Source organism: Engraulis encrasicolus, chromosome 11 (assembly GCF_034702125.1).
Source record: "Engraulis encrasicolus isolate BLACKSEA-1 chromosome 11, IST_EnEncr_1.0, whole genome shotgun sequence".
Classification (NCBI taxonomy): domain Eukaryota; kingdom Metazoa; phylum Chordata; class Actinopteri; order Clupeiformes; family Engraulidae; genus Engraulis; species Engraulis encrasicolus.
The window spans coordinates 53014966-53029971 of NC_085867.1; the positions used below are offsets into that span (position 1 = coordinate 53014966).

General features: G+C 43.5%; 1 pseudogene; it reads left to right on the forward strand.

Moving 5' to 3' along the window:
• Window positions 1-4836: 4836 nt before the first annotated feature.
• Window positions 4837-14010, forward strand: LOC134457796 (cilia- and flagella-associated protein 53-like; annotated as a pseudogene).
• Window positions 14011-15006: the final 996 nt, after the last annotated feature.

The following is a 15006-nucleotide window of genomic DNA, read 5'->3' on the forward strand; positions in this document are numbered from 1 at the left end:
TGAAGGCTACATTTTCCTACAATTTTCAGTGTGACAGTATTCTTCTGCAATAAACACTGAATTTATTTTAAGGCTTTTAACACATCTCAACCAGGGGTGCCAATAATTATGGAGGGCACTGTATATATATATATATATTGGAAGTACACTTTATAGCCCAGGCTCTATTACTTATCAATGGCAATGTGTATAATGCAATATAGCCTAAGGGTTATAGAGGCTTATATAACATACACATAGACATTGATAACTAAAATGGTAAATACAATGTCTATGACTATGATGTACCATATGTACTATGTTGTAGGTCTATATAGCCATTATATTTGACTGACACACACACACACACACACACACACACACACACACACACACACACACACACACACACACACACACACACACACACACACACAGGTTATTTATGTGCAATATATAGGCTATTATGTATTTATAGAAGTGTAACCACTTGTGAGAGAGGACGGCGAGCAGGAGGGGGGCATCAAACCACCAGTGAAATAGTAGCTTTGTGTTTGTTATGTGTTGTAGCCCAAGTCATTGTATAGGCCTGTTTATTTTGACAATGCATTCAAATCTTTTATTTTCTGGATTAATTCCAGCGGAACAAAGCCCGCCCAGGGCCACCACAGACACTGCCACTACCCGCCCCAAAGTATGTATATCACAGAAATGCAACAGAAGGGATCATATTTAATAGACCATTGGATAAGTGAGACAATTTTTCAAACATGATCATAGATATGAAAATAGATATTAAAATGGATAGGTAAGGAGGGTGCCGGGTGTTGTGTGCTGAGCCACCCACATAATGTGGTCGTGTTATTTCTGTTGCAATCCAATCCCTGCTTGTCTTTCATCCAGGAGCCGTCCAGTCCTGAAAAGGATCTGGCGACGTTTGTGGGGAAGAAATGAGGGACCAGGAGGACCAGAGGTCGTGATGGTGGCAATAGTCACCCCTGTAGTCCCTGTCAAAGAGGACAACACAGAGGTGAAGGACGAGTTCCACTATCCCATTGTTATTGTGACAGAGCACAAAATGCACACAGTGAAATTCCTTGAGTTGATTATTGCTAAGCTAGGATGTTAAAGGATTTATCCGGAGTTGGAACAAGTTTGCCTGATTTTTGCATGTTTGGGATGAAATACAGTCACTCTAGAGCAAAATCAAGGCAAAAAGATGCGTTTTGAGAAAGTTTGATAATATCACGTTAGCCTCGTTAGCCATATCAGCTATGCAATATGAAAGATGCGGGCATCGTTTTTCGGCGGTTACACACATTTCAAAAACACAACATTTTAAAGTCTTGCACAGCTCAAAACAACGTCACACTTACCTCGTAATATGTTGAGGGTATCCACACATAAACCAAAGTGTCCAAAGTCCTTCATGTATTCTTGAAAGGTCTGCAGAATGTGTTTTGTGAAGCTACTACCTTGAGAATATCTAAATTACGGTCAAGACAACTATTTGACACTAAAGCCCACCAAGTAGATTGCCGAGTGCGTCGCACCATCAGCTGTGGTTACTCGCTATGGAAATAATCATAGCTGATGGTGCGACGCACTCGGCAATCTACTTGGTGGGCTTTAGTGTCAAATAGTTGTCTTGACCGTAGTTTAGATATTCTCAAGGTAGTAGCTTCACAAAACACATTCTGCAGACCTTTCAAGAATACATGAAGGACTTTGGACACTTTGGTTTATGTGTGGATACCCTCAACATATTACGAGGTAAGTGTGACGTTGTTTTGAGCTGTGCAAGACTTTAAAATGTTGTGTTTTTGAAATGTGTGTAACCGCCGAAAAACGATGCCCGCATCTTTCATATTGCATAGCTGATATGGCTAACGAGGCTAACGTGATATTATCAAACTTTCTCAAAACGCATCCTTTTGCCTTGATTTTGCTCTAGAGTGACTGTATTTCATCCCAAACATGCAAAAATCAGGCAAACTTGTTCCAACTCCGGATAAATCCTTTAAGGGTTTTTTAATGAAGGTTTTGTGAATTGAGCTGTTGGCAAGATGCTGATTAACTTTGATGGAAAAGTGCCACAGTCTAAACTTGTCCTAAATTGTTGACCTCAAGGCTAAAAGGTTGTATTGAGTTTTGAGAAGTTGTAAATGGCTTTCCATTTTTTGCTATAGCCGTTGAGAACATCCAGCCACGCCTCCAAGGACTGGTAGGTTCTGGTCTGAAGTACCATGCACACATTTGCACTTACAGTGATATATGATGCCCAAGACCAATTCCCGATTCCAAACTATTAGTCCACAGCCATGCAGTGTGACAAAACCTGACTTGATCTGTTGTGTTTGTTTCATAGTGTTTCAACAGTGCCTCTGCTGAGGCAGGAGTCAGGAGGAGACCAGGCTCTCTGCACTGACACTGAGCTTGTGCCATGTTCGCAGCAGCAACTCCAGTAGCTGGCGTCATGCAGGGGGTACGTTTTACCCAAGCAACTATAGCATTCATTTCCCACAAATTATTACATTATATTACATTAAATTACATTACTTATATATTCATTAGAAATTATAGCGTGATTGCACTGGAAACCGTATGGTTATGGTTGCTGTTGTTACTGAAAACAAACAGTTATTACCATGAAATTACACTTAAATTACTTTGAAATTACCACCTTATTGTAAATCCGTAAAGTAAAGTGTTACAGATGCTTTTATCCAAAGCCACGTAGAAGTGAGGACATGATCAGTAGCATACGTGGGTGACATGGGTGACTCAAGCATGTGCTAATCTAGCCACACAGTGATGGAACTCCTCAAATGCCTTAGAAGAACTTTCACATTAACGATTGTAGTGACTTCAGAGAGTAGAAGAGTGTTGGACTTGTCACTGCTAAATGTAGTGCGTATGCCACCTTGTTCACCTGTGCCACTCTACGTTTGTTCTTCTCCCTGCAGGCTGCCTAATCTTGGCAACACGTGCTACATGAATTCCACCTTGCAGTGTTTGCTAAGTTTGCAGCCCTTCTGCCGCCAGCTGCTGGAGCAGGAGCAGCTGTGGAGTTCTGAGTCCGACGCTCAGCTCCTCCTCAGGTAGGAAAGGCCTTAGCTGTCTTTTCTTTTCCTCTTTTCATCCTCTCTCTCTCTCTCTCATACACACAAATCATGCTGTTCACTTTTCACTACTATTCATACGTGAATGCTGATGGACACTCTGCCCAGCTTCTTACTCTCATGTTCACGCCACAAACCATTTCAATCTTACCCATTTCATTTTTATTTTTTAACCCACTCCAATCACCTCCACTGACCACAGATGTGCATTGTCTCCCACAAAACAGGTCCTTCGTAGGACTGTCATCCAGCCCGACTCCTACCCCTTTGAAGAAGGTCAGTCACCTTCGTGAGCTCAAGGCCCAGGTTGCCCTGTGCAACGAGCAATTTTACGGCGCCTCACAGAACGTAAGAACCTGCTGCACAAACATGAAGAGAATGTGAAGCAATGTGGAGAGACCATGTGAAATGACTTGTGAACCACATGATCAAAATACATGTGATAGAATGGAACCTACAATGCATGCCTCCACATCCACACAAGATGCACCAGTAGATGTAGAACGAGAACATTAGAACCCATCTAGGTCCTAATGATGCATGTAGTATGACGTACCTAGTTAAGTGTTTGATGATTATCATTGGGGGTGTTTAGTAAGGCCTTGTGTGTCTTTGTGAAGCCATGTGGAATAGAGCTCATGCTATATTACAGTTTGTGTCAGTATCACATGCTGTAGGCCCTACTGTAGGCCCAATACTCAACCTTGTGTGCTTCCATCCACTTGGCAGGACGCCCAGGAATTCCTGATGGCGCTCCTGCAGAACATGCAGGACGTTGGCCGGGACCTGGGCACTATCAGCCCGTACAGGTGCCCAGTGGCGTCAAAGGTGTCCTTCACCGTGTCCTATGAAAGGACATGCCAAAGGTCAGTGGGTTGCTGCTGATGATGATGATGGATTGAAGGGTAGCCGTGGCCTAATTGTTGGGGAGCTGGACTTGAAATCAGATGGTTGTTGGTTCAAATCTCAAACTTACCTCTCTCAAAAAAAGCCTTCATCCATGGCATTGTGTGTGTGTGTATGTAACAGCTGTGGAACGGGCACCTACAATCTGGAGCCAAGGGTCATGCTGACCCTGGACCTGATTCATCCCACCATCCAGCAGTGCCTCCAGGCATATTTCAGTGTAAGTCTGACAAACACAGTCATTTACACACACACAGTTTCATTCATGAGCAAATGTTTTGTGCTAAAAACAAGGTCCCAAAAACAAACATGGAGGAATGTACAAAAAGTCTTCTCAGTAGAAAAAGCAGATTAAAAAGATTGAACGAGAAAAGAGTGGAGAGGCTTTTGCCTACTTGTTTATGGCAGTGAGTCAATGATGTGAGTCTAGTACAACACACACACACACACACACACACACACACACACACACACACACACACACACACACACACACACACACACACACACACACACACACACACTCATTTTGTACCATTCAATTAACAGGAGTCAGCTGTGGAGTTCAACTGTGAGTGCTGTGAGGGAAAGAAATCTACCATGAAGTGGTCATTCCACACACTTCCAAAGTGAGTCTGTGATTCCCTCGCAATGGAATTGTCTTGTGGATGCATACGAGTCGTCAACTTCTTTTGTTGAAGTATTGTACGAACATGTTTTTCAATGTTTCTTTATCATTCTGTCTTTCACTCTGCAGAATCCTGATCGTGCATGTAAACAGAGTCTGTCCCTTCACGCTCACAAAAAACAGAAGGCACTTGCACTGGAACCACAGCTGATGCTGAAGGTGGACAGGTAAACACACACACACACACACACACACACACACACACACACACACACACACACACACACACACACACGCGCACACACACACACACACACACACACACGCACACACAGACACAGACACACGCACACGTGCACACGCACACACTCTAAAATATACACGCCTACACCCACCCAATACTGGAACCCAGAATTCTCACACACACACAAAAATAATCAGACACAAAGACACAGACAATTAATTAATCTGTTGTGTTTCACCAGGCCCAGCGAGCAGCAGTCAAGAACGGGTAAGTCATCTCAATTCACTCACCTTCAGAATATGGATCACACTTGTGAAATAGACAGGAAGAGAACAACAGGCAAAAGTTTGAGTATTGATGGCTGCTGGCCAGAATAGGTTATGCTCATCCGTCCACCCCACCCTCCTTTTTTCCTCCAGCAGTCGCCAGTGAAGGAGACACAGGGACAGACAACCTGGTGAGAGATAGGCAGGGACACATAGACAGCTGAGCTGAGGTTTTGATCACTGTGTGAAAGCATCCAAGGGGCATATTGCTGTTTAATGTCACCGGTGTTGATATAAGAACTCATATAGTCTTTCATGGTTGTACAATGAACTGAAATAGAACCCTTTTTGATTAGGCTCGATTTTGTAGAGAAGATATTAACATACAGTATAATGGTAGATAAGTGGTTATTTATTTGTTTTATTGGTACTGATGATATACAGGTATATATAAACACAGATTTAATGCTTGAGTAATGACTGAAGGCAATAGCTACACTCTTAAAAATGCTGGGTCAAAAACAACCCAAATTGGGTTATTTTCTGACCCAGGCTCTGTTTCAGTATTGGGCCTTCCTTTTAGTTGGGTTAAAATATTTTAACCCTTAGATTGGGTCATTCCTCTAAACCAACTAAATGGCTCATGTATTGTATTATGCGTTTCTAAGACATGTTTGACTGTTCTCGCAGACATCATACCAACTGGTTGGGATTGTCAACCACATTGGCTCTTCCACACGTGAAGGTGACTGACACACACACACACACACACACACACACACACACACACACACACACACACACACACACACACACACACACACACACACACACACACACACACACACACACTTTAAGAGAGAGAATGTGTATATAAAAAAACAGTGCATGTACGTTGTGCTGGGATTTAAGGCAGATCTGTTTCATCCATACAACTGCAGGCCACTATGAAGCCGACTGCTTGGAAGGAGGGCAGTGGTTTCATTTTAATGACAATGTGGTCTCCAAAACATCAGAGGAGATTGTCCTCAAAGAGAGGAGGAGGACGGCATACATCTTATTTTACCTCAGAAAGGTAATATTGTTCACTTTGTTCCCATATAGTTGGATCTCAAATGGTGCACTTGTGCACGTCAGTGTTCATGTTTCAAGTGTCTATGGCATATTGATTATGCACTAAAACATTGTGCACAATTATGCAAAAACAAACATTCCTTATTCAGTTAGAGGGCAAAATCCCATGAAATCTCACAGGTTGGCACATGATTATGTGGCTGAGGGTTGCAGAGTAAGGTCAGAACATCTCCCACCCTCCATGAAGACGGATTCATCTTAGCTTTTGCCAGACTGTTTGACGGAGGCAACAGTCGGCTTTCACCCAGGCTACCATGAAACCTCACATCTTGGCAAAAACTTGGCCATAAATATCCCATGATGTGTTATGTATTAATATTGGTTATGGGAGCTTATGGCATCAATTTATTTCGCTAATTGAAGATTTGGTCAGTAATGAAATGTGCTAAAGAAGTGTGTTTCAGTGAATGTCTATCTTCACCATGTTCAGAGATGAGACATTGCATCAACTGAAACAAAACCACCAACAACAACACTAACACCAAAACTACCAACAACAAGTACTTTGTTTTGTGATTTCAGCACTTGGCAGTGTCTGACTTCAAGTTTCTGTCTTATTTAGCTGGTTTTACATTTTATTTATTAGAACTAAGAGAAAACATGCATATCCTATATCAACAGTAAATGTACTTGGTGCTGGAAAAAGTACAGTAAACTGAGAAAAAGAGTGGAGTATTTAAATATTTAATTCATGTCTTCAAATTTTATATTTCTTCTGTGTATGTTTTTAATATGATTTCAGGCTGCATGCTTTGCTGGAGCAGGAAGAGCGAGCTCTGCTGCAAGAGATGGAGGAGAGGACGGAGACCATCCTGGAGAGGACGAGGACCATCCTGGAGAGGACAGAGACCATCCTGGAGAGGACGGAGACCATCCTGCAGAGGCAGGCCAAGATGAGGGAGAAGGCCAAGGCCCTGCGCCAGAAGAGGGAGAGCGATCGCCAGCAAGTGTTGGCCCAGAAGCTGGAGCAGCTCTTCAGGTTGGTTCATGATGACAGTACATGAGCAACAGTCGGCTTTCACCCAGGCTACCATGAAACCTCACATCTTGGCAAAAAAAACTTGGCCATAAATATCCCATGATGTGTTGTGATTATGGGAGGTTATGGCATCAATTTATTTCTATAATTGAAGGTTTGGCCAGTAATGAAATGTGCTAAAGAAGTGCGTTTCAGTGAATGTCTATCTTCACCATGTTCAGAGATGAGACATTGCATCAACTGACACAAAACAGCTGTTTGACTTCTGAAAGTTAGCTGTGTGCTTTGTCACATAAATACACAATAGACTATAATCGTTTTTCATGTCATTAAATTAGCCTACATAGCCGTCACCAGCTGCCCTAAACATTGCCATTTGCTAAGCCGGTTTTCCTTTTATTGCATGGCTGTTTGCAAACCACACAGAACGCCAAAGTGTGATTGGTTGCAATATCAGAATGCAACTTGGACAAAATACTCGATGAGACAACTTGCCAAGCAAAATGCCTACTGTAGCTCACTAGTTTAAACTAAAAGGAGATGCCCATACATCAGTGGCTTTTAATCATCTGTTGACAATGCTTATTTTATGCCATACAGTATGTAGTGAAACATCCCAGGAAGGACAACAATAACCAATAACAATAACAACACAACAACAATCATAGCAACCACTTCTACAAACAACTACTATACCAACAACACTTTCAAACAACTAGGCCTACTACACCAACAGTTATTTCCCCTTGGGGATCAATAATGTTACTCTACTCTACAAACAACTAGACCTACTACACCAACAAAAAAGCAACTACTTCTACAAACAACTACTACACCAACAACAACTACAACGTCAACATCAACAGTAACAAGAACACCAAAACCACCACCAACAGTAACAACACCAAAACCACCAACAACAAGTACAACAAGTACTTCGTTATGTGATTTAAGCACTTGACAGTGTCTGACTTCAAGCTTCTGTCTTATTTAGCTGGTTTTACATTTCATTCATTAAAACTAAGAGAAAACATGCATGTCCTATATCAACAGTAAATGTACTTGGTGCTGAAATAAGTAGAGTAAACTGATAAAAAAGGACTGGAGTATTTAAAAGTTTAATTAATGTCTTCAATGTTTATATTTCTTCTGTGTATGTTTTTTTAATGTGATCTCAGGCGGCATGCTTTGCTGGAGCAGGAGGAGAGGGCTCTGCTGCAAGAGATGGAGGAGAGGACGGAGACCATCCTGGAGAGGACGGAGACCATCCTGCAGAGGACAGAGACCATCCTGCAGAGGCAGGCCAAGATGAGGGAGAAGGCCAAGGCCCTGCGCCAGAAGAGGGAGAGCGATCGCCAGCAAGTGGTGGCCCAGAAGCTGGAGCAGCTCTTCAGGTTGGTTCATGATAAAGTGGCTGAGGTTGGCACATGATAAAGTGCAGAGTAAGGTCAGAACATCTCCCACCCTCCATGGAGACGGATTCCTCTTAGCTTTTGCCAGACTGTTTGACGGAGTCAACAGTTGGCTTTCACCCAGGCTACCATGAAACCTCACATCTTGGCAAAAACTTGGTCATAAATATCCCACGATATATTGTGCAGTAGTCTTGGTTACTGGATGAGAAAACTTGCCAAGCGAAATGCCTAGCTCACTACTAGTTTTAACTAAAAAGAGATACCCATACAACAGTGGGGTTTAATGGTCTGTTGACAATACTTATTTTATGCCATATATAGTGAAACAGCGCGGGATGGCCAACAACAGCAAAAAACAAAAAAAAAAAAAAAAGCAACTACGTCTACCATCAACTACTACACCAATGACAACGTCAGCAACAAGAACATGAAAACCATCAACAACATCAAATCCACCAACAACAACAGAGAATAACAACATAACAATTACTTCCAAAAACAACTACCAGTTCTACTACTACTAGACCACCAAGAACATCATTTTCATTGACGACAACAACAACAACGACAACAACAACAACAACGACATCGGAATTGTCAACAACAACAACAACGACGACAGCAACAACAACAACAACAACAACAACGACATCGGAATTGTCAACAACAACAACAATAACAACGATGACATCGGAATTGTCAACAACAACAACAACAACGACATCGGTATTGTCAACAACTACAACAACAACAACGACGACATCAGAATTGTCAACAACAACAACAACAACAACGACGACGACATCGGAATTGTCATCAACAACAACAACAACAACAACGACGACGACATCGGAATTGTCATCAACAACAACAACAACAACGACGACAACGACATCGGAATTGTCAACAACAACAACAACAAGGACATCGGAATTGTCAACAGCAACAACAACAACAACGACGACATCGGAATTGTCAACAACAACAACAACAACGACGACGACATCAGAATTGTCAACAACAACAACAACAACGACATCGGAATTGTCAACAACAACAACAACAACAACAACAACATCGTAATTGTCAACAACAACAACAACAACGACGACATCGGAATTGTCAACAACAACTATGTAATCGTCAACAACAACTATGTAATCGTCAACAACAAAAACATCAACAACATCATCGTCAACAACTTCAACATCAACATCATCAACAGTAAAAACAAAAACAACGACCTACAGACAGGTAACAGTCAATGTATCGCCTCAAGGGTTTTCACATAACACAAAAATGTACCTATGTCAAGCCTGTATCTACATGCAGCAGCCTGTCGTCTTGCACAATTCATACTGGTAATCATGATAATATTATTGATAATATATAATTGATAATTGATAGTTTTTTTCACCACCATCAACCCAAGTTTGCTCAACAACCTTAACTTTTTAGCTGTGTTGTAGAAACAGAAAGTGGAGCAGTCCGACATAGACAGACATGCACACTGACATTACGGTTGTATGTGACAAATAAATTACTCTTACTTACTCTTACATAAGCCTACATTTCTCTCTATTCACACACACATTCACACTACACACACACTATGGTGGCTGTATTAAGGATGGATGCACCGTTTGTAACACATCAAAGCTTGCCTGAGTGGAAGAGCCGATGGATGAACTGAAGACAATTATGCCAAATAGGTGCTGAGCTGCTTGGGATAAAATCATCAGAACGTTTTTGTTTTTTTTACACTATGATCCTACAGTAGTGTTTCTCAACAGGGGCGCTACAGCCCCCCAGGGGGTGTTGGGGAGCCTTAGGGGGTGTTGAGGAGGACACAGATGAGTGGGGGCGGGGTTAGTTCCCTACATCGAAATGACGTACTGGGTGCTGGAATAAGTGAAGTACACTGAGAAAAAAAGGTCTTTGAAGAATTTAAAGACTTTATTTCTGTTCTCAAATTTTATATTTCTTCTGTGTATCTTTTTTTAATGTGATTTCAGGCTGCATGCTTTGCTGGGCTCTGCTGTAAGAGATGGAGGAGAGGACAGAGACCATCCTGGAGAGGACGGAGACCATCCTGCAGAGGCAGGCCGAGATGAGGGAGAAGGCCAAGGCCCTGCGCCAGAAGAGGGAGAGCGATCGCCAGCAAGTGGTGGCCCAGAAGATGGAGCAGCTCTTCAGGTTGGCACAGGATAAAGTGGCTGAAGATTGCTGTTTTCTTGTGTGTAGATTGGTTATGGATTCAACATTAAACCCAATTCATTCAAGTTTATTAAAAACAATGAAAATACACATACTTCCAATCACTCTAGGATAGGCTCCCGAAGATCACCACTGCATGCAATTCTACATTTTGCTATGCATGTATGTTTAATATGGTTGAAAGGCACAATAGGTTTTAATCTTTGGGGGAGTGTTTTGGGCAAGGTAACCGGGAAATGTCACTATCAGATTCTTTATCTGACGCCAAGCAACAGAGTTTAATCATGACAACTAAGATCAACAGACGGCAGCTGTCAGCTTTTTACGGTCATCCCACCTGAAGGTTAGGAGTAGGCGACAATGTGGTGGTTACTTAGCAAGATCACTCATAAAAAGGTTAATCGCGCATGATCACTTACTTCACATTCTGTGCACCACTGTTATTCACTCAGGGTTTTTCTAATGTTGCCCAAATTGCCATTCTATATCTACCGTAAATGTCGGCGATGCCGGTTACAATTTCAGGTACCTCTCCACACACTGGCAGCACAATTTTGTTCTTTTTCAGCCCTTCCCAAGAGCCTTGCCAGCAAATAGGGGCTTAGGCTTGTTTACATTTTGTTTGAAATTTCTCAACATACTCCAAATATCATCTGAAAACATAGTGCTTTGTTGTTAAGGTGTGTCTGCTGATGTTGCATATTTGGACTATGTTAAGATGTTTCAAGTTCATGGGTAGAGTGAGTAATACAACTGCATAGTGAAATTGGCATGGAATTCTCCTTTTCCCTCTAACCCATTCGTGTCTCTGCCGGGTCTCCCTCCAGGGATAGCATTGAGGAGATGTGGGCCGTGGAGAAGCGGCGGCGCCAGGACCAGGGGTGCTTGGAGCGCAACGCCCAGATCCGTCAGCTGGAGGAGGCGTGGAGGCAGCGGGCCGACGAGGAGCGCCTTTTTGCCCAGCTATGGGACAACGACCGGCAGGCCAAGCAGGACCGCGAGACCCAGGAGGCCCAGAGGCACAGCAAGGACGAGCAGGGGGCCTACCTGCACATGCAGATGGACGCCGTGAAGCAGCAGAGGGCCGAGGCCAAGCGGCTCAGGGAGGAGGAGGCCATGATCATGGTAAGCAGCAATCATCCTGAGAAGATGGTGAACACAGCAACATTCTCCTCCTTCAACTTTGGTTTTTTTTACAAGGATAAATTGGATCAAACTGGTTCACATGGGTTTAGACCAGTTTGGTTCAAACCAGCTCAAACTGATCAAATTGGTTCAAAGAGGATGAAAGCTGGTGCAATATAGGTATTGTTCAACTGGTTAGTTGTTATTAATAGTAGTTAGTAATTAGTGAGTTTTTATTTGTCTGTGTGTCTTTGGTGTCCAGCGTGAGCAGAGGGAGATGCTTCGTCTGGAGGAGGAGCGGGAGCGCCGGCAGAAGCTGCAGAGCCAGGCGGGCCGGCGGCTGAAGATGAGGCAGCTGGCCCGCGAGCAGCAGGACGAGCTGGCCCTGGACATGAGCATCCTACAGCAGCTGCTGGCCGAGGAGCGCCACGAGAAGCAGGGCGAGGCCATGAGGAAGGTCTGGACACTAACAGGTACAGAACACACTGACATTTACACCTAAAATACACTTTGTTCCTAGCTTAGACATCTAGAAAAAAACGTCCTAGTTGCTAAAAATATTTTTGCCTGGTGAGTTAGTCTAGCCTTGTTCATTGTGTGTTTGCCACAACAGGCACCAGCCGTAGCTCACCAATCACACAGCAAGTTTTTGTTTCACCCTGTTTCAATCTGTGAGGCGGGCGTTGGCCAGACAGTGAAGACCACAGAATGACTATGGCCAACAAAAAGGAGTCATTTGATTGCCTCTTCACTGCCTTAGCCGACACTGCACTGCCTTGACCAATTGGAACTGTAACGACAGCGGTTTGGTCCCACCTGCTGCCTTCTGTAGTCTGATACCGAGTGGGCCCAGACTTAAGTTGTCACATTTAGTCTGGCTTGCTAGTGTGTGGGCGGAGCAGCTATCATGTTAATGTCTAGTAATTAATAAGGTTTCTCTATTCCACTCCACCAGATGGGGCTGTGCGAGGAGCAGAGCCGCTACCAGCGCTACCTGGCGGAGCAGCTGGAGGAGCAGCGTCGGCTGGAGGCGGAGACGGAGCAGCTGATTGAGGCCGAGCTTACAGCAGACCTGGGCGCACAGCGACAAGAAGAACCGCAGTGAGAGGGAGGCCCGCGAGTGCCGCATGAAGGACGAGCTGGACACGCGACTTCTACAGATCCAGGAGAAACGTAATGGAAACCTTTTACAAAAGGGCCCACCAATATGTAACGTTTTTAAGTTAAAAGTTTTTCAATACGGTAACCAAGATCAAGCATAGCACGTGTCACCAATGAAGTAAAGTGGGATCAAGTCCAGATTCCTTTTGACTTTCCTTTTGAACTCCATTCATTCTGAATCCCCCACTATTCTCTTAATGAGGTATGGCAGCCACATGATGGAAGCCTAGAACCTATATGTCAGAAAATTGTCTTTAGTATAGTCACTTTAGAGGCAAACTGAGGTGAAGAAGGATTCTCCTGATTGTTTCCGCAATCTGTAGGCTGAAACTACAGAAGGCTTGCAAACTCTGGGTAGCATCCCTACATACAAGTAGTGACTAGAGGGATTTCTTAACGATTTTGAATTGCTCTCTATCTGAAGGTACAGTTAAAGTACAGTTCTGGATGCTTATGCTTTGTGTGTGTGTGTGTGTGTGTGTGTGTGTGTGTGTGTGTGTGTGTGTGTGTGTGTGTGTGTGTGTGTGTCTGTGTGTGTCTGTGTGTCTGTGTGTGTCTGTGTGTGCCACAGTGAAGATGCTGCACCAGCAGAGGCTGAAGGAGGCCGAGCGGGCCGAGGCCCAGAGGGAGGCCCATTGGAGCACCAGCGCGGCCTGCTGGTCCAGGAGGAGTACGAGCGCAAGCTGCAGCAGCTGCTCCCCAGGCCCCTGTCCAGCGCCACCGCCCCGCACCCCTTCAGGAGGAGGGAGCCCCAGGACCCCTTCAGCAGCCGCCAAGCCCTACCACTATAGTAGACCGCCTGGACCTCACCCTGGCTTCCTAAAAATGCACTAAAAAAAACCTGTCTTATCATCACCACCAAGTGCACAATGATTTGTGGGATACTTTACGTTTATCATCAAAGGACCTCATATAACTAATACAAGAAATAAGAAGAAATAAATCTAGCATGACTAATCCCTGACTTCTATGCTGTCGTCTATCATCATGGTGCAGTGATGTCTTTTACATTTTTACATTTATCATCAAATGATAACTAACATAACTCATATGAAAATGAACGAATAAACGTAGCATGATTTGTCACTCATTGTATGCACATGAGCAACAGTCTGCTTTTACCCATGTTACCATAAACCTTACATCTTGGCAAAAAACTTGGCCATAAATATCTCATGATGTGTTATGTATTAATATTGGTTACGGGAGGTTACTGTCAGGCCGACGTGTGTAACAACGCCACAGGTTGGACCCCTCAAAAACACAGACACCATGCAGGATAACGTTTTGTAAGTTTATTAAAGGGTTTATGAAACGAAAACAAAGTAAAGGAATTTGACCATTTCCAGGACAGATTCTGAAAGTTCTAAGCCTTGTGAATAAAATGGGATATTGTCTGGGTGATATTTTGTCCTAAAAGTCATGTTATGTCTACTTTTTTTCGTGACATGCAAATTTTATGCAAATGATATGCGTGACATAGAAGGGGAAAGTTCATCTTATTCCACCTTGTTCAGATCAATGGCGGCTAGTACCAAAACAAAGCGCAGTGTCAAGCAGTGTGTTGCTGGAGGGCCGAACGGTGCCAGCTGCAAAAATGGCTACTTGACAGAAGGAATATCTTTGCACAAGTTCCCTTCTGTGAAGAATGATGGAACTGTGGCCGACAAGGAGAAGGCTAAATCAAGCTAGGGCTCTGTGGATCCAATGCGGGCATGGTTGGACTGAAGAGAATGCTATTGCCTCAAGCAGTTCCAACAATTGACATCGCCGGCGTGCAGACTGAAACTGCCCCTGTAACTGCTCGGGCACGAAGACAGGTGAGTGCAC